Genomic DNA, 22,158 nt, shown 5'->3' with positions numbered 1-22,158 from the left:
AATGTATGCAAATACATCAAACAGCCACCTAACAAAATTAGAAACATTACAGAGGAAATCGTGTCAGCAGTGATCTGGACACCTTACACGTAACGACCAATATCTGACAAGCACATGGCGATACACAGAATTCTGAGCATTAAAAACCTGAAATACTACATGACATTAACAAGGAATTACTTCAACATCATCTATCGAAACAACAGAGACACATATCGTATAACACGACCTACAACAACTCTCTACATCCCTCCACCCTTCAACAACTCATACGGTTCTTTTGTGAGATCACATCAGATACCCACGCAACTCAACAACCTACCAAGAAATTTAAAACACGTAGATAACTACAGAACATTACAAAACGAATTCTGGAAAATATACCAACAATGTTAAGATACCATTAACACTAATATACACATCATAAATCACTAGCATCCAATGCCTACATACCATACATAAACAGTAGCAACAACATAAATAGTGAAGGCTAAATCCCACTCTCTCCATAACAGCTAACACCTGCTTCGAAGCTTGGGTTAGTTGTGAGTATCCCCACACTTGTAGATGAGTGAGGCAAGTTAACCTTATAAACAAATGCAGAAATTGTTTGTATAATCACTCTTTCTCAAACTTTGAAAAAAAAAATTATTATTATTATTGCAGATTGAACTGCAGATTGAAATATAAATGTAAATGATAAAATGCAGAAAAAATTATGTATATTTATAATTAGTCATTGTAAATATGTATGTGACAAAAAAAAAGCCAAATACATGTTGGTATTATTATTTATGTATTTTAATAAGATATTTACTTAACATTCTGTACTGAATATTTGTAATGAACAAAAATGTAATATTAATACTTCAGTTGTATGTTTGTAAATATTCGGTATATGTGAAGAGGATAATAAACTCTGTCAAAAAATTATAATAATAATTATTATTATTAATATACAAGTATCTCCATGGAGTCATGGAGTTCGAAGTCTCATCGCAGGAGACCCAAATAACAAGAATCTGGAATAAGCATGTGACAAGGTGCCTAGAGAACAACTTTTCAAAACGCCACAATTATATGAGGTGAATGGAACATTATACAGAGCAATACATAGTCTATATTTACGTTGTCAGTCAGCAGTTAGAATTGAAGGAAATAAAGGAAGATGGTTTGTTGTAAAATCTGGGATACGAGAAGGATGTACATTATCTCCACTAGTATTCATAATCTTCATGGATCACAGTATCAAAGAAAGCGGCATTAAGCCTCATATTAGAATTGGACATGTCAAACTTAGTTCTTTGCTTAATGAAGATGATGTACTCCTAAACATATCTAGTGCAAGTCTTCAGGATTCTCTAAATAATTGAATAACAGCTGTAATCAATTTGGCCTGAAAATCAACCATAAAAAGACCAAAACTATGAAAATTGGCAGGTTCATAGAAAACTTCATCTGAATTCTGAATGGAGATCCTATAGAACAAGAAATATTTCAGCTATTTACGCACATGTTTTTAGTGAGGATGGGAGGTTAAATCTGGAAATAGACAAACAGAATAAGCAAAGTTGGTATGGTGGATAGCCAGCTAAATAAATGTATGTGGAATTAGAAAGAAATTAGCCAAAACACCAAACTAGCAGTATACAAGACAGTGTTCAACCAGTTATAAGTTATGGATCTGAGAGTTGGATTACAAATAAAGCACTTGATCAAAGACTAGAGACCACAGATATGAGGGTTCTGAAAAATTAGGGAAGTGAACCAATGGAATCAATTGGCAAAATCATATTAAAAATGAAGATATTAGCCAGAAACTTGACATTATTAGCATTCAAGAATGTGTCAATGTAGCTAATTTAATGTGGTATGGCCAGTGGTGTAGCTCGAGCTTTTGCAGCCAGGGGTGGTCCCTGATTTTGCCGCCCCTCTCAATGCATACCAAAAATACTACAAAACATCAAAACGACGTATAGGGAAATAAATTAATGAACTGTGTTTATTTTTGAAGTAAAACTTTAATTTCAACATTCTAAAATATTATTTTTCTTGCTTTTCTGTTACCAAAATCGTCGATGACATTGACGAAGTCTATTTCATAGTAATGTAGGTAATTATTAATCAATTTTATTTAGAAAAACTCCTCTCACAACTAGCAACACTTACAGCAATTGTGAGGAAAATTCGCAGTAGTATTACAACATTTGGAAACGAGTTCTCAAGACTGTATTTTAGAATTAACTGCAAAAGTTCAAAAAAGGTTCAAAGTGCCGCCCGGGGCGGGCCGCTCTCTCCTCACCCCCCCTCCCCACTTATTCTATTTAAGTAGCAATACCCAGTGGCGTAGTATGGCTACTTAAATAGAATAAGTGAGGAAAAGAGCCTGTGTAGCTCAGTAGAAGTGACGTTTGCATTCTACAGCGCTTGACCGCACGAAGAAAGGATTTGGTGGTTCAAATCTAGTCGCCGACTAGAGGAACTTTTTCTAAGCGTTTTTTCGGCCGGTTCCCGAGTTAGTCGATCTCTGGCACCGGCTAGCGGGTTTTTTCTCCCGGAAACTCGGGTTTTTCGTCCCGTAAACTCAAGAAATTCGACCGTAGAACCCAAAATATTTTCAGACATTAAAAATATTGTGTTAGGGTTAGACACCACGGTACGCAGTGAAGAAGTGGACCACGAGACCACTTCTTCACTGCGTACCAATGAATCAGTGATAGCCTTGGGCCAGCTATCTCTCTGATTGGCTACAAGTGGAGATTGAACTGCCCACTCAGTCTCCAAAAGTTAGATAGGGTAAACGGCCCCGCCTACTCCCTATACAGGAACAACATAGGCGTTAGCTGTTTTTTTTTTTTTAGGTTAGCAAAACAGTTATTTGATGTCAAAATGGTAGGAGAGAGACCCAGGAGAATACCAAGATCTAGGTGGATTGATTCAGTCAGAAGTGCCTTAGAAGTAGGAAATGTTAGATATGACAATACTGGAATGCACACAAATAATAGATTAATTGGAGGAAAATTATTGATAGGAGATTAATAATAAGGTAAACTTCTTATTCATGCAGTCCTATCATAGTAACCTGAACTCCGTTTGGGGTATATTAGGGAATTTATGTTGATGCTGAATATATATATATATATATATATATATATATATATATATATATATATATATATATATATATATATATATATATATATATATATATATACAGTCATCCCTCGACTCACGTCCGTTCGAGTTACGTCCTTTCGAAGATACGTCTGTGATCCCATAAGGGAATAAATGACATTTTCGGGTATACATTCGAGAACAAGACGCAAGCGAGCCTAAGGTAGAGCATACACAGTAGTGGCAACAGTGCTTTCAGCGACAACCTCTTCGGCAGTGGGCACGTATCTTCACGTGTCCTCTGTTGATTTTGTGTGTGAGAAATGGGCGATCTGAATATTTATGGTCAAATATTTCGCAAAGTTTTGTGCAACATGACCCCTATACGCCCAATAAAAAAACCTGGCGAAGAATCACAGAAAAAGAGGCAAGCAATTGATCTTTTTTAAACGAAGTTGCAAGTTTTAAAGAAACATGAAGTTGGTAAGCCCGTCAGTGTGATCGTACATGACTTCGGATGGTCTATTCTACAGTGACGACCGTTTTAAAAATAAGGATAAAATCATAGAGGCTGTGAAAGGATCTGCTTCCATTAAATCGACGGTAGTGACGAAGCAACGACAAGGTCCTGTTGGTGATATGGAAAAGCTACTTGCATCATGGATAGTGGACTTGAACCAAAAGTGCATACCCCTTAGCACTGTGACCATAACTGCTAAGGCACTAAGTCTCTTCAACATGTTGAAGGAGACAGCAGAACCCGATTATGACTACGAATTCAACGCTTCATCCGGTTGGTTCATGAGATTCAAGCAGCGTTTTGCGCATAATGTGAAAATGTGTGGGAATCTTGAAGTGCTGAGAAGGCTGCCAAGGAGTTTGTGGAAAAATCGGATAAAATTATTACGGAGGAAAATTATTTACCACAGTAAATAATTGGGCGATTATTCTCCTGTTCCATAGCGGCAGTAACACATAGTATAATTTTATAATGAGGTTTAAAAATTAAAACGACAATATACGTCAACCACTCGCTAGTCTGGCTGGCCGAGTGGTCAGTGTATATTGTCATTCCACCCAAAAGTGGAATGACAATATACAGGCTGTGGGTTCGAAATCCGCTGTGGGCATGGATGTTTGTGATTGTGGAAACACCAGTGGTGGTTGGTGTAGTTGCGGTCAGTTGGTGAAGATAGAGTTGTAGAGCAGGTGCCCACCCTCGATGAGTCTGTGGACTCTCTGGAGGTGTCAAATAATAATAATATATGTACTTATTACCGTTAAGTCCCTAACCCCTGTAACTCTGTTCATTTAATGTATCGACTTACGTCGTACCTGATGGAACGGATATATATAAAGTTTATCTGCAATTACTATATTTTGAGTAATAATAAATTTGTTTCATATTTGTTTTTCACTATTAAAATTTTTAATTATAAATTTTAATTAAATTAATTTGTTATTTTTTTTTCGCAGGTTGTTGAAGAATGAGGCACTGGATGTTTGATAATAGATATACTTGCTTAGAAAAGTACGCAAAGCCACCAATAACAATAACAAAAAAGTAAACGAAAAACGAGTTTCGTAGTAAATAAATAGTGGCATTAAATGTATTGACTGCTAGCATTAAGTATAAAGCAAATGTTCTTTCAAAATAATTTTATTACGTTAATATTATACATTCAACTCTGCAAAGTTAAAATGTTATCGTAATTAGGTGTTAAGGTGCGTGTCTATTTTTTATATTGTAATATTTTAAGTTAGAATTGTGAAAACATTGAACTGTCTACAGTTAGAATTCGGACGAAAGCGATTGTAGGTTCCAATGACTTATTGAATTGTGACATATAGGATTCCTTTTCTTACTTTCTTCTTCTGTTTTAATGAAAAAACTAATTTAATCTGTTTTTATCGAGTGGAATTTCAAATTGTATAATGACACGTAAGAAAGGAAAGCGGAGATAACGTTTAATGCTTTATGCTAAATTCGAATAGGAGATTATTCAAAAGAAGTTTTTTTTTTTTCTTTCTATCTCACCATCATAAGATACTGAGGCAATAGCTTCTTATTTAATAAGAAGCTTATTAAATAAAGCTTCTTCATGACATTTCACCTTTAGAAAAACCTTTCTCAAAGCTGTCATGTCTAATTTAGTAATAATTAATACAGTTATATATAATTATTTAATACCTGATTTAATATAATGCGTAATTAGCCTGGGTGGTTTCAGTAGTTTGATGAACAGAAAGTCCTAAAAGTGTTTTTGAAGAATCATTTTTAAGACTTAAGGGCCTATTTTTTAATACGAATAATTCTGCATTTTGTTAAAATTCTTTGACATCATGAATCATTCTGGTTATATCTTGTCTTCTTTACAATATGTGCAAATTGCTAACATTTTCCAGGGATTTTCCTAATCATCAGAGTGTAGTATCAGTTAAGGATAATTCATAAGCTTTACTAAGTTCATTATTTTCAGTTTCTCTGTTTATAATTTTTTTGTGTTGCAGGATACCAGTGTATTAATTGAAAAACTTGTATAATGAGATTAATTTTTTTTATCTTGAAATAATTTTAACCAAAACTATTTTAATATTTTTAGTTCTCCATGGTATTACTGGCCAACTATAATAATCATAGTGACAGCAATAACTTACTTCAGACCCAGTCATGTTAGTGCATGAACAATCTTCATATGCAGTGCATTCCGTGGAATTTGGAAGATTCCAAAACTATGGAAATTGTTCTGAAATATGTTATAGCTCTACACCTTTCCTCTTATTAGAGCTTTCCCAAACTATGAAAATTTGTGGGTGACCATTATTATGATACCATCAGTCCAACATTTAAAATCACTTATGTATACCTTTGACCATGCTGTGATCAAGGTGAAATGTGAAATTAATAATTAAATATTAGTTAATTTTGTTTACTTGCCACCGGATCTTTTCCACTATCTCCCATATCTGTACACATTAGTCCAGATATGGTTGTATCCAAGCCTTGTAAAGTGGAATAATAATGTCCTTTTTTTTTTTTACTTGTTATTGTTCTCTTCAGCAGTATAGCTATCTCATGCAGTGAGAGCCACATTAGCAGTTTCCCCTTTACAAATTATCTTTTTTCCAATTTGTTTAGAGGCAGAATTCCACTTGCAGTGGAATTCTTTGACCACTTGCAGCAAATTCTCAGTATTATATTATATAATGAAGCCTGTGGAGCGTTCATAACTATAAATTCACACATATACTACAGTAATTAAATTTTAATAATATGTAGATATTTCATCTTAAGTATCTTAAGACATTATTAATATTATTCCTGACACCTCCAAGGAGTCTGAAGACTCATCACGGGAGGACACCTACAACTGTCTCAACTGATACAACTGTCTCAACCACTACACAGAACCTCTACTACAAATCAACGCCATCTACCGCCCCTCCACCACCACAATTGGTATTCTATGTCTGTAAATTGCATGTGTTTTGAAGGGCCAATTTGTCTGTAAGACATCATCAGTACAGTTATTACAAACAATACTAGGAATTACATTCAAAGGAACAGTTAGTGTGCATGCTTACATTGGAATCCATTAGTCACATCTCAGTAGCTCTTCTGTTTCCAGTGTCCTTCATCTAAAATGCATAACCTTAAAACTTTGCAAGATTGAACTGATGTACATTGTCATATGCCCACATAATCCATCTGTTCAAATCACTCTATAGTCATTCACCCCCAACTTATAAGCAAATAACTGGATACCCCCCCCCCTTTACCAGTGCCGTAACAAGGGCATGGCGAAAGAGGTGCCTGCCATGGGCGCAACAAAGTTTGTGGCGCAAAACATTAAAAATAAATAATTAGATATAAAAGTCCGCTATTTTATATTGTATTTTTAAATTTCGGTAATATGCCGCTTTAGACACAAATTCTGCAACACGCTGCAACTCATTTTGATGGGGTTAATAGTAAGTATTTAACATATTGCATTTAGTAAAATTTAACTTGTTATATTTACATTTTTCAAACTTTTTGTCATTTTTGGATTGGGGGGGGGGGCAAGTTAGACACTTGCCACAGGCGCTTCATACCCACATTACTTTACTGCCCTTTACACAAGAGATTTGCCATATAGCAACTTTGGGGTTTGTAAATAGCCCACACTGAAGTCGTATGTTTATACATTAGAAATCACTCAGTGATGATGATGTATGCATTTGGTTGACAAGGAATATTTGTATAAATTAGGCCAGATATGGTTGTATCCAAGCCTTGTAAAGTGGAATAACTTCCTTTTTTTACTTGTTATTGTTCTCTTCAGCAGTACAGTTATCTGGTTTTTTAAATCGTCTGTTTATTACAAAATTATACAGAACATATAAGAAGTACAGCAAGTGTTATAAACTGACATTAATTTACTAATGACTTTGAGAAAAGAATGCTTTTAACCTTAACTTGGAAGATGAAATTTAAAAACTTGTTTAAATTAATGGAAATTCTACCACATATCAACCTACATTTATTGGTAGAGAGTATAAAGAAACAAATATAAAAGTTTGATACTCTTTTTTAACAGCTACTGATTTTTTTTGCATGTGACATATAGGGTTTCCTTTTATCCTCTGTTTAAAAAAAAAAGCTAATGTTCCTTAACACTTCGCCATATGCAACAAGTGTGCCTCACGCATACACTCTCCACTAGCACCATGTGATATGTATCTGTTTCACAGGCTAACTTGTCATTATTCCTTAGTGAAACAGCTGTGTCTCATAGCAGCTATTTTTAATGCATTGGCTGTATTTAAGCATGGCCTGGTGCACTAGAAACCAAGCTTTGCCCATCAAAATACTTGAAATTTTTCATGTATAAAAATAAGAAAATATATGTATATATTATTACTATTTTTTTGCAAGTGTTTCAATAAAATAAAGGAGATAAATTGAAGTATTTATTTCAAAAAGGCAAGAAACGAAAGCTATTTTGATTTTAGCTTGAAGACAATAAATGAAACGTTATTTTTATTATTTTTAGTCAATAAATGAAACAAAAAATAGCTAATTGCTGAATGGTGCAATCATGGGCTTCACAAAAGCATGTCACACAGTAATGTTTTTCATACTCACATTTCCACCGAGAAGTCGATGCTGCTTTCATTGCTGCAACATTTCTGCCACTTTCTGTTGATATTTTGTTTTTTTCACAGTGTGGTTAAGTGAAATAATCACTAGAATAACATAATATGACGATTCAGTGCAGTGGCCTGTGAAGACGGAAAAATAATTAGTACGCGGCAGTTAAAGTGTTAAATATTCTTTTATCCGAATCAGTTTTCCTTTTTCTTTATGTTGCCATTATAGAATTAAAGTTTTAGCAATTTTAATTTAATAAATGATTCCTCTCACAAGGGGAAAAAATGAGTATAGACTAGAAAAATGGTGCAACAGTGATGATAGTGGCAGAACAAGTTTTATCGCCAAGCTCAAACACTTGAACAGCTAAGATCAAAATATTTTGTTTCACTGCACAACATCTCAGGTAACATACTCATTTGGTCTTATAGAAGAATATGGTGTATAATAATCAATTCCCAGTCATTATTAATTTGGTCTGACCACATCCTTTTTTAGACCAGTAGAAAATAAATTCAGTTAATAGTTACTCACTTGTTATTTATAAGTGTCAGTATTGTTAGTGAGACTTATAGAGCCACTCCCATAGACCATATGTTTCCATCCTTTGTGCTACACCATCTCCAGTATCATTAATAATATACAATTTAAACAAAAATTGCTTTAAAGGTGGGAACTGTAAAAATCATTGGATACTTTTAAATGTATTGGCTCCATGATTGATCAGTCTGGCCAGTGTGAAGTTGACATAGCAGTCTTTTTTTTTTTTTTTTTTTAAATATTTGGTCTATATATGAAAGGCCACAAGACGTATAGCACACTAGTGCCATGTGTAAGCAAGAGGAAATCTGAGAAGAGGCATAAGCTGACAAGTGGAGAAGCCTGAAAAAATGAAGAAACAAAAATTGTCAAGTACAAAATTGTGTGGTATATCACTGATCGCTCACCTTCTTTTAGATTCATTACCTCTATACATCACTTTCTAATACTTGTCAGTCATTCACTTCTATCATGACACAACAACCTCTCAGGAGGAACTGTTTATGCCTTGTGCAAAATTCAGAAGTATTTTAGTATATTCATTCCATGCTACCATCAGCTGGTTACTGAAGCAAATCCTCTCTTTAATCCCTTGAAGTGGGGCACATGTTCATAATGGAGGGGACCTCACATCCCAGTGACAATACTGGGCCATTTTCATTTTGCACCTTCTTTGTTTATTCTTTTCATATTCTTTGCTTTAATTTATTTAAAATTAAAATTCTTCCTCAAAATTCTATAGAAATAAATAATTCATTTATGTAAGTGACTTCCATAATTATTTATTATAACTCTTTGCTTTACTTTTTCTGAATTGTTTTTACTGTCCTATTTTCCAGACCTAGTTGCCTTGTTTGCTGTGCAGTGCAGTGCAACCCATGGTTATCCAGAAAGGTGGGTCTTGGATCTTGGTAGTCTTGCACTGCTTTGGTCCCTGCTATGCAAGGCAGGCTTCTTTGACTTGGCTGACTAGTATCATTCAGCTAGTGGGCTTGCTCCAAGGAATGGTGGTGTTGCAGAGTCTCCTTCCCCATGTCCCAAGACCTGTGGTGGTGCTGGTATCTTGTTGTCTGGGGTACTACTGGCATTCAGCATGCAGTCATTGCTTGCCAATTAGCAGATGTTCATGTGTGACTGCATGAGGAATTTGCCCTTCATTTTGAGAATGACCATTTCCAATGTTTATCAGGTCCCTTGACAAGCTCCAATTAAGTACAAAAATCAATATAACATCAACAACAAAAAAAAAAAAAACATCTGAGTCACCAAAATATACAATCTTGTATTATATATGCAGTGGATAAACATCCAGTTGGGAAAATGGCATACATCTTTATCCAGGGTTTGAAAGTTTTTTCATTTGGTTATACTATAACTTGAAGATGCCAAGAAATTATATTCTTGGTTAAATTATATTATATCCTTTATCCAAGTGTAAGCAAATAAAGTTTGCGCTGAGCAACTCGTATATAGAGGCTATTGACTTCACATCACTTGCCTTTAGTATCCTGTAATGCAAAGCACGCATCCTTATGGACATGTATAATGCTATGTATTATGGGAAAGGTCACTAACCAGACCAGTTTCGACCTTATAAGAGTTGCCCAGTCATAAAGTTACTTTATGCACAAACTTTGTTGCTAACACTTGGATAAAGAATTAAACCAAGAATATAATTTCTCGGCATCTTTCATTCATAGTATAACCAAGTGGGAAAATTTTCAACATCTATCTCTAATCTACAGTGTTTTAGTAATAAGGTGTGACACCTTTTACTGGGTCTGACTCCCACTGGTTAGACCTAAATAAAGGCCAAATCCTGTCTGGGCAGTGACCCTTCCCCTAGTGTTCACTGCTGTAGTGTTGCAAAGGCTGCACAGGATTTTATCAGATTAATCCAGAGGGGATTATAAAACAAGTGGATGGTGAGAGGAGAAGAACCAGAGATCATTCCTTGAAGTTGTGTAAAAGTGTGGTGAGGAGGGGTGTGAGGAGCAGATCTTTTACATGGAGAATTGTTAGTGAATGGAATGCATTACCAGAATGTGCTGTTAATTCAAGGAGTGTTAAGGATTTTAAGATTCTATATGATGAATATGTTGTGGTCAGTTGAATGAACCTTCCATGATGAGTCTGCTGACACCATGGAGGGTGTAATAATAATAATGCATGTCTGTAAGGATATGTGCTTTGCATTATGGGATACTAAGGCAAGTGATGTGAAGTCATTAGCCTCTATATATGAGTCGCCCAGTTGTGAAGTTACATCACACGTGAACTTTGTTTGCTTACACTTGGATAAAGGATTAAACCCAGAAATTAAAGATACCAAGGAATTATATTCTTGGTTTAATCCTCTATCCAAGTGTAAGCAAATAAGTTTGCACCTGAACTATTTTCAGGACTGGGCAACTTGTATAAAGAAGCTAATGACTTCATATCACTTGTCTTAGTATCCCATAATGCAAAGCATATCTCCTTGCAGACATCTATACGAGTATCCAAAAGGTGTCACACCTTATTATTAAAATACACTGGATTAGAGATAGTTGTAAGTTTTTTTCACTTGGTTATACTTGTATAATTATGGGAAGGGTCACTACCCAGACCAGTTTCGACCTTTATTGAGGTCTCATCAGTGGGAGCCAGACCCAGAGGTGATACTGAGATTGAAGTAATGCGCAAGTCATATTTTCATATACAAGCCAAAAGGTGTCACACCTTATTATTAAAATACAGATAGATTAGAGATAGTTGTAAGTTTTCCCACTTGGTTATATACTATAAATTAAAGATACCAAGAAATTATATTCTTGGTTTAATCCTTTATCTAAGTCTAAGTAAACAGGTATGTACCTGAACTATTTTCAGGACTGGGGCAACTCTAAAAAAGCTAAGCACAAGTGACTTCACATCACCTGTGCTCTGCATTATGGGAAGGGTTACCACCTGGACTGGTTTCACTATATAAGTGAAAGCAGGTTTCCAAAAACTCAGGTGATCTCCCAGATCACTCTAAACTCAGCATGTGTGAGCGATCCGAATGATCATTGTACTCATTGATGGTTCTATTAAGTGATAGGCCCACCCTGCCATAGAGAGGAACTGTCAGCATTGGCTCTGTCCAGTGGCAGGCACCACTGAGCAGAGCCAGTGGTAAACTCAGCAGTGGTCCCACTCAGAGAGAGGCAAAAACCTGTCCCTAAGCAGAGCCTCTCATATCTCAGGGCAGCGACCACTTCACTAAAAACTCAGGCAGTCCCTCAGATCACTAAACTTAACAAGTGTGAGCAATTGAAGGATCATTTTACTCAGTGGTGGTTCCACTTAGTGACAGGCCCACCCTTGCATGAAAAGGAACCTTCAGCGTTGGCTCTGCCCAATGACCGGCTCATCCCCACCACCGAGCAGAGCCAAGAAACTCATAAACTCAGCGGTGGCCCGACTCAGAGACATGCAAAAACCTAAGCAGAACCTCTCATATCTCAGAGCAGCAACCACTTCACTATATAAGTAAAGCCATCTCTAAAAATTAGGCAATTCACCAAACCACTCCGTATGAGTGACTGAGAGTTTGTCCAACTCAGCATTGGTTCCACTCAGTGACAGGCTCACCCTACCACTGAGCAGAGAAGCTCATATTCCATAGAAAAGCACTCACTGACATGACCCTGACAGAGGCCCTGTGAAATCATTGTTTTCTTGTGTTTCTACCCTAACTCGACTTACGTCATCTGATATCATTAGTAGCACTCCTCTCCTATCTCCTCTGTCATTGTTAAATATAGTATATCTATTATACTCGATCCCACTTACCATATCTGATTCTGATAGCCAGGTTTCGCTAATGCCAACAATCGTAGGCCACATCGTATTCAATAAGCAACGAACTCAACCCCTTTCGTCCAACTCAGCATTGGTTCCACTCAGTGACAGGCTCACCCTACCACTGAGCAGAGAAGCTCATATTCCATAGAAAAGCACTCACTGACATGACCCTGACAGAGGCCCTGTGAAATCATTGTTTTCTTGTATTTCTACCCTAACTCGACTTACGTCATCTGATATCATTAGTAGCACTCCTCTCCTATCTCCTCTGTCATTGTTAAATATAGTATATCTATTATACTCGATCCCACTTACCATATCTGATTCTGATAGCCAGGTTTCGCTAATGCCAACAATCGTAGGCCACATCGTATTCAATAAGCAATGAACTCAACCCCTTTGTTTCTAATTCTCCTGGCATTTGTGTATAGACATAATTAATTACCACCTTGCTTATTCTTATAATTAGATATGCAATCTGTTTGGTCTTCTTTTAGAATTTTCTCTTTTCCCTCCCCAGACATACTTAAAAGGACTGAACCCAAACCATATTTTTCCACTCCTTCGCCAAATACATAACCATGTTCGAAGACATTCATATTGTTATCACGTTCGCATGCCATAGCTGAACTTTCACACACATTTTCCCCAATCCTCCCTTGATGATCTGGTTTTCCTGACTCTCTGCATTAGGTCTCATTCCAAGAAGTAATTTCTCCAGGCTTCTGATGCCATTTGCTATCATAACCCTCCTTCTTAACTTAGTACTGTTATGTCCCAATTTACGATTTCTACTCTAATCTTACAAATTCCTTTTTATCTCTATTCTTCTAACTTTTATGCCCGAGACTTTACCAAAACTTATACCCATATCCAAGTTATTGCTCCCCGTAGTACCCCTAATATTTGTATTTATACTGCGCCTTTTGGGATATTTAGTTTAGGATATTACATACATAAACAAGGAGAAAGAACTCAAATATATCTGAAAGTGTAACTATTGCAGTCGTGACACTTAACTCGATTCTCAACTTAAATTTTCCACGTGACTAAGTACAATATATTCAAGTGGTTATCAACTGCACCATTTATGTTGTCATAAATAGGGAGAAAGTCAATCTCGAATATATCTCTTAGTATTTAAATATTATTGCAGTCGTGACTCTTAATCTCTTTCCTCAACATTAAATTTCCCGCGTGATTAGGTACGATGATTTTAAGCGGTGCATTGGATTAGCAACATCAGACAACTCTTTTATCATTGAACAAAAGGTTTATTAAGTTTCTAAACATGGTACAATTCAAATACTAAACTAAAATACTTATAGACTAACATTAAATCATTACAAGCAATATGGCTATTTGTGATTATGCTGCCATACACGTTAATTCATAAATTCACCTGATGTGAACAAATTAGATCAATTCACACTATCTGATTATTCATACTGAAGTAGATTAACAAATCATTCACTGCTAGCACATACTTGTGACATTTCAATTATTTTATACATTACATTAGGCATCCAATTCTTAGGATACGTAATTACTTAATTCACACTATTCCATTATACCGTTATTTGCACTAACACACAATTATGTCATTTAAATATCTTGTGCAATATAATAGACATGCAAAAATACCTTAGGACTCTTAATCATTCACAAATCCTTAACACTAGTCAATCTACACATAACACATTCTGTCATATACTAAAGTCCTAGTATGACTTCAACAGTTCTGTATTGGAATCACGATACTTCTCACAGACAAATTTCTAGCTAACATAGGTTATGATTTACAGTACCTTTCTTGAGCTCTTCGTATGGGCCTTTATTCTTTTCCAAACGGACCTCTGGTATAACTTCTCGTAACTCTAGAATACTTTAACACACGTATATTTGCTCTACTATCAGCAACGAGGACATCGATCTCTTTACAGCTTTCTGCTTTGCGTAGTTATCACTAGCATCGAAACGAAGAAGATCCCTCCTTTTCTAGGACTCTGTGGCAATTTTTCCTTTGCTTCCTACTCGGGAAAACGGGAATCGAAATCCCGCTCACTTTCGTTTCTGTGTTGTGACGAGGAGATATCACCCCTGTCGCCACTCAGGAAAACCCCGTGAACTCCACCGGAACCAAAACCAAACTCCAAGGCCAAAAGCGACTATCCAAAAAGAGTCCTCTCCAGGCGATTACCAACCCTTTTATAGCTGCTCTCCTAACGGCACCTTTTCTTACTTCCTTTCTCCTCCTTCTACTTGTTTTTTAATCATCGACCAATTAGGGTGGCGTTTTCTTGCCAAACGTCATTTGATCGGCAAGCCCATTCTCAATGTTTCAATCCGGGGATCGGCCCTAAGCGATAGCTTTGATTTTCTTGTGCTAGCCTGACTTAATCCCCTTTCAAACCTTATCTATGAATTCTACTTAGTAACTTAATCTCTCACATAACGTATTTTATGAATTGCCCATTTCTACTTATTTACTTAACTCTCTCATTTTTAATCGTATTACAATATTAATCTATACTTTCCTTTGTTAGTTACTTATTTAGTTAGAATTCCTTATTTTAAGTCATATTACAATATTTATACATTCCTTCCTTTATCAGCTACTTTGACAACAACCCTTATGTTTTATACATATTACTGGATGCAAGAAATTTTCCATTAAATAATTCATTTTTTTATGCAGGGGTTTTAATTTATGGTATTTATTCTTCATGTTACACCATGATGGCTGAGAATACTATATTCCTAAGATATCAGGTGTAACAGTACTGTCATATTTGGGTGGCAATCTTACAACTTTTACTCACATTTCTTTCTCGCTTCTTCCGACAGACCTTTCATACTATATTTGTCTTCTCTCATACTGTATTTGTCACTACTTACATTACCTACCAGAACTACAATCTCTTTTACTTTTCTTTTTTGGTTTTCAATTATGTTTGTCATATTTTTAATTTTCTTTCCCGGGAAACTAGAAGTGGTGACTCTCTTGGCAAGTGCAAATTTTAAAATTGAATATGATTCCTGAACTTAAATCCCTATCAATTAAAGTACTGAAATCTTTGTATTAACTTTTTTCTGAAGCATGCCTATTCAGTTTTTATTCTTCTAATCTTTTAAGATCGTCCTATAAAGAACTTCTCTGCCCAATTTTACATTATCAAATAGAAAAATTCTACTCTTAATATTTGAAAACCTAAATCATTTCTGAATGTGTTAAACAACAAGTGCTTTAACTGATTCCTGTGGTATCCTAATCTTAACGTTCTGACTCTTTTAAGACTCTCCTTTATACACTACTTCTTGTCATCTATCAGTCATCCACTTTCCCACTCAACTTAACAGTAATCATCAGTACTTATTTGGTACATTAAGAACCTATAAAGAACTTCTCTGCCCAACTTTACATCTAACAGTTGCCAATAGTATTCCACATCAGAAACTACTGATGTGGAATACTATTTGAGGCTTTGCTGAAATCCAAATAAATCACAGCATATCCATTACCTCGGCCACTTTCTCTTAAAACCCGTTCATTAAAAAAAAAAAACATGCTTTGTCATGCTCATCACCTAATTCCTGTCGATAATATTCTAGATATGATTCCTAATTAATTTTCCCATTACTTTGTTATTAACAGTAAGAAGAATTGCTGGTCTATATTTGTTCACTTTATGTAATGACCCATCCTCATGAAATAACCCTTGCAAACTTCCATTCAGAAGTATCTGTTTCTTCTCAGTGACTTTTTTGAACATGATTAAAAGAGGATTATTAATGCTGACATACATCTGTTTATTACAAAGGGAATAATATCATCCTTACCTCCAATCTTAACAATTACCAAGTGATTTTAATGAATCAAACATTTTCTCCTATATTATATGATTTGATAAAACTTGTTCTTCAAGCTGTAATTTTACTTATGACTAACCACTATTCACTTATGCACTTGCAAAATACTTATTAAATTCTACAACAACACTTGGATTATTCAGAATTGTTCCCAGTGAACTGTTTATGATAAGTTCATTTCTGTTATCTTTAGCCCTTTTTTTTTAACGTATCTATAAAAGCTTTTTGTATCAATCTTTGCATTCCTATCTAGCTGTTATTTTCCAGAATGTTTCTTTGGGAGCTTCTCAGAATATTTGGGATATTGCCTGCATCACATCTTGTTTATATATTGTTCATTTCTGTCTACATGTCATAAACATCAAGAGATGGTTGTTTAGAAATAAAAAGTACTATACATAGGTTTCAGGGGAATTTTTGATTCTGATACATATATCAATTTCCAAAGAATTGGAATGCTTTTAATAAAAAGACAATAGTTTTGAGTTTAGGCTTTGATAAATTGATGAGAAATGGAATGTTCAGATTTTAGCCTAATAGGATATTTGAAAAACTAAAGTATTTTAAGTTAGAACTTTTTAACACCCATATAAAAAAAAAGACATTTTGTAGAGACTATCGTCCAGTTATTAACGATATCAGAGATGTTTATGTCTTTCTAGAAATCACAAGGTACTACAGAAAAATTATTGAACTTTGTACATAATTCAATCTGTGCATGTTATGTGGGATAATTTTTATGTATTTTCATCTTACAAACTATGACTTGACACTCTGAAATAGCAACACACACATATATGTGAGGTGAGGTTGACTATGATAAATATTTATTTATATTTTAATACAAATGAAAAGATCAATATGTGTTTTATGCATATTTTATATTTTTCTTTGTATTCCTTTATGTTATGTGTTCTTTGCATTTCATATATTTTTTCTTATTTTCATTTGTAAGTATAAGGTCTGAACTACATAGACTTAATTAAGTTAATTAAATCCTAACTTATTACATTAAAAATGTAATTAATATTTTGTTATATGATCTGCTGAAGTGTATCTCTTCTCATCTTCTTCAAAACCATTTCCAACATTACCTTCCACATTGTGTTCCCTCTTTTCACTCCTATTTTTCTGCAAAATTCCAAACCTTCTATTTCTATGATAAAAAAAAAAAATTACATAAGTCTCCTCTGTCTATAAAGTTTTATCACAAATATAGAATTTTTGGGCATGTTTCATGACTGTTGTCAGTGTAACTGATTGGTTTGAAGCAGTGGTTCTTAATCGGTGTTTCCCTGAAACTCTTGTGTTCCGCCGGTGAAAGATGTCACATAACATAGTTCTGAGTGTAATTAGCAACTGAAGCCTGCTATGCGTGTTGACTTCTAAACCAACAGAATATTGTTATAGGTCAATGGTAGGCTCTATTAAAGGATTTATTACCCTTGCAAAGAAAATAAACCCAAATATTATATCTACCAGTGTGTGCCCAGAGGGGGGGCCCCCAAAAGAAAAAGGGGAAAAAACACTAGAAAATTTTCCAAAAATCTTTTCCTAATTAAAATTTTATTTTTATGTATGTCGTGTCGTGTCTTCTATTTCTATACTACTAATGAATTGGCGATCATTGCAGATACTTAGTCTAAGTCATATCTGATGCATAGTGTTTCTCAAATCGTCTACTCAACTGGCTCCCCCCCCTCCCCCAAGATTAAATCCTGAGTGCGCTACTGATATCTACACACTGTTTTTTGCACAGAGAATCTCTAGTTTCAAAAACATTCCTGGCAATATTAAAACCTGTACTAGACCAAGTTGTAAATATGGTAAATTACATCAAGTCAAGATCTTTAAAAGCACGTCTTTTTAAAAAAACTTTGCACATCTATGGAAACCAAGTATAAATCTTTGCTTTTGCACACTGAAATAAGATGGTTATCCAGGGGTAAAGTGCTATTCTGAATTTCAGAACTTAAGAATGAATTATTGCCTTTCTTCAAAATGAAGGTGTAGATGCTTTTTTTAAATGCCTTCGAAATGATATTTAGTGTGCTAAAATGGCATATTTGGCTAATATTTTTTAATTACTTAAATAGCATTAATACAAGTATCCAGGGGAAAAATGAAAATATTTTGACATCCACTGACAGATTGTCAGCTTTTCAGAATGTGTGAGGAGATGGGAGTACAGTTTGTTAATGTGTGGAATGAGTTTGAGGGATGAAGTGAGCTGTATGGGAGCAATGGACTGCATTTGAGTGGTTATGGTGTGAGTCACTTGAAGAGACTGCTGCTGGAAGGTAGAGAAGTGAATAGAGAGAATGAATCAGATCAGGTATTTTAAAATAGATGTGACACATCTATTTTAAAATGTTTTTAATATACAACAGTGTAGAACATGGAACTGCGTACAAAATCATGTCAAGACTTTTCGAAACGTGTCTTAGCCGTATTAGCATGTGGGGGGTATAAAAGCGTGGCTTGTTGCTCTCACTTCCACAGTGCATAATTGTCACTTCAATTGTAAACTTGTGTCACCTACCACCCATTATTTTGTTAATAATGGGACTAACATGATATCCCGGAATCTATGGCTTGGAGAGCCATTGGACAAACGCAGCAAATTGTCGCTCAAGTGTGTCGTGTATCATGTATCTCAAAGCGTAATTTCGTAACTTTGGAATCGCTTTCTGGAAATTGGAAATGTTTGTCAAAAACAAGGTCACCCATCAACAACAACAACTCCAAGAGATGATCAGTATTTGTCATTACTTCCCAGAAGAACATGCCAATTCAGTCGAACATGCCTGAGATGCTTTAGGTAGGTGCATTTCTGCTTGACTGGTGCTACCACGATCGCTTCAAGAGCTCGAAATTGCTCTCACAGAAGAGTGGGGAAATATCCCACATGAACTGTTTGATCATCCTATCCAGTCCATGCAGTCAAGATGTACTGCTGTTTTGGCTGTTAATGGAGTCCATATGCCCAATTAAAAATTAACAAAAGCGTTTTTGGCTATTCTTGTTAAAATTATTTCATGCTAAAATGTATAATTTGTTAAATTTGTAATAAATATAGATTATTTAAACAATATCTCATCAATTGCACCCTATCCATAAGTAAAAAATATTTATTCATGTATAAAGTACCCAATAGTTATAATTATTTGCAGAAATTTATAATTATCTGACAGAAACTAAAATATATCCCCTAATTGTTTTGAGCAATGTGTATATATACATCCATTCGTATTCAAAGCCCACCTTTCCTAATTGGGTTGTGGGGGACAACAGCTGCAAGAGGGACTTCCAGTAGTCACGATCCTCTGCCACCAAGCTCAAGTGTTCTGGTGGGACTCCCAAACCTGTCCACCCAAGGTTTTGGATATAGTCTATCCAGTGAGTCCTTGGCCTTCTGTGTGGCCTCCCACTCTCTGGCTTGGCAAAGAGGGCTTGCTGGGATGCCACAAGAGGGTAAGCCCTCTTGTGGCATTCTTACAGGTGCCCGTACCCTTGTGATTGTGATCTCTTAACACGGAGAATCAGCGGTTGAGTATTGATAGTTTCCTGAGTTGCAGAGCTTCTGACCCTATTGAGTCTTGTCAGCCCCCCCCCCCTCCCGAAGGAACCTCATTTCAGCTGCTGGATTTGTGTCTGCATTCTTTCAGTCATTACCCAGCTCTCCTGACCATAGGTGAGGATGGGGACAGACTTTTATTGAAGAGAGCCAGCTTCTGGCTGTGTTCAACTATAAAGGCTATACAGTCTAATACAGTGGGAGTTAAGCCAGCCTTCAGGCTTAATTCCCCACTTCAATACTACCGAACGGCCAAGCTCCTGCAATATTGCGCTTGCTGATCCAATTTGAGTATCTAGCTCTACGTCCCACTTTCCATCACTCGTGAATATGGACCCAAGGTATTTAAACTTCTCCACCTACCTCAGTGGGACTGCACTCACGTGTAGAGTTCACTGGGATGGTTGTAGTTGTCTTGAGACCACAAATGTTTCCGTTTGGCCACACTGATCTTCGTCCCGGGTTCTGCACAAACAGCTACAAACCTATCCAGGGTCCATTGGAGGTCATTTGTGGCAGAGCTAAGCAGAACTAGGTCATCTGCAAAAAGCAGACATCCAATGCTACATCTTCCTGACACACTCACTGCCTTGGCTGTGCTTATCAATCCAGTCCATAAATATTATGAAAAGTAGGGGCGACAGAACACACCCTTGGCGGAGACCAACAGAGACTGTGAAAGGTTTAGACTTTGTGCTATTTACCCTGACACAAATCTCCAAGCATTCATACAGGGACTTGATGGCAGCTAATAGTTGGCCATCCACTCCATACTCCTGTACTACTTGCCAGAGCTTATCCCGAGGAATCCGGTCATATGCCTTCTCCAAGTCCACAAAACGTGTAGACATTCTTGGCACATTCCCAAGATTTCTCAAAGATGCCTTAAAGTGAAGATTTGGTCAGTTGTGCTTCTTTCCCAGGCAGGCTGAGCAGAGAGATGTCACGATAGTTGCTGCAATCTCTCAGGTCTCTCTTCTTTAAGACTGGTATTATTATGCCTGTCTGCCACTGCTTTGGTGCTCGCCCAGATATCCAAGCAGCCTGATACACTCTAGTCAGCTAGAGAACACCATCTCGATTTAAGGCTTTTAGCATTTCGGGCCGAATTTCATCATCACCAGCAGCCCTGCACGATTTTAGCAATTTTATTGCTAAATTCACCTCTTCTGTTGTGACTAGTCATCGCCCCGATCTGCACCTCTTGGATGTCCACAGCTGCCGGGCAACCTGGGTTAAGAACGCTCTCAAAGTATTCCCTCAATCTGTGGAGGAGATTCTTCTCAGTTGTTAAAAGTGCACCATCAGAGGCCTTAATTGCCCTTACTCTGCATTTCCTCCCTCCAAGGCGGTAGATGGTCTGCCAAAATACCTTGTTTGCATTGGATGAGTCTAAACTTTCTCCAAAGGATCCCCAAGCCCTCTGCTTTGCTGTCTTTACTGCCTCAGCAGTAGCTTTTTGCACCTCAGTGTACCGGAAACGCATCTCAGGTGCCCTGACCCGAAGCCATGTTAGGTAGGCCTCCTTTTTTGCCCGGACACCTTTTTGCACCTCTTGGTTCCACCAAGGAGTCCTTTTCTCACTGCCTGTCATCATGCCAAACCACTTTTTGCCACATCATGAGAGTGCAGAGGCAGTGATAGCTGTTCTGAACAGCTCCACTCCTCCCCCTCCTCCTGCACTATGTCTGGGAATCTCTTTGAACCTGGAGGAGATGTTATCTGTAAATTTCTTTCTCACAGCCTCATTTTACAATGCCTCCCATATCATGCAGTATAACTGCTTAGGTCTAACAGCATTAATGGTAGCATTTGGTTACTTTAGCTATAGAGTGCAGACAAGGTGGTGGTCAGTTGGCAGTTCTGCCCCTCTCCTCACACGAACATCCAGTACTGAGGAAAATAGGTCTGCTGAGACTATAAAGAAGTCAGAGACCTTTGTCCAAGTGTATCCCTGTACCAGGTATACTTATGGACTTCTCGGTGCTAGAAGGTATTCATTGTGGACAAGTTGTTTGTTTGTTTGTTTGAAGTCCAATAATTTCAACTCATTTGCGTTAAGGTCAGGGTCTCTGTTCCTCCCAACCACATCCCT

At 36.4% G+C, this 22,158-nt stretch overlaps 1 protein-coding gene across 1 annotated transcript in view; it reads left to right on the top strand.

Moving 5' to 3' along the window:
* The first annotated feature begins 4,890 nt into the window (after positions 1-4,890).
* Positions 4,891-22,158, top strand: part of LOC150103066 (uncharacterized) — a 223,228-nt gene continuing 205,960 nt past the window's right edge. Inside the window, exon 1 of the mRNA XM_090397785.1 lies at positions 4,891-4,929. The gene's annotated coding sequence lies outside the window, so the exon portion shown is untranslated. The remainder of the gene's footprint in view (positions 4,930-22,158) is intronic.

Source organism: Typopeltis vanoorti, chromosome 9, assembly GCF_054136105.1.
Source record: "Typopeltis vanoorti isolate ZY-2024b chromosome 9, IOZ_Tvanoo_1.0, whole genome shotgun sequence".
NCBI lineage: Eukaryota > Metazoa > Arthropoda > Arachnida > Uropygi > Thelyphonidae > Typopeltis > Typopeltis vanoorti.
Note: the sequence above shows the minus strand (reverse complement) of the source record. Positions and strands in the feature narration are given on the sequence as shown.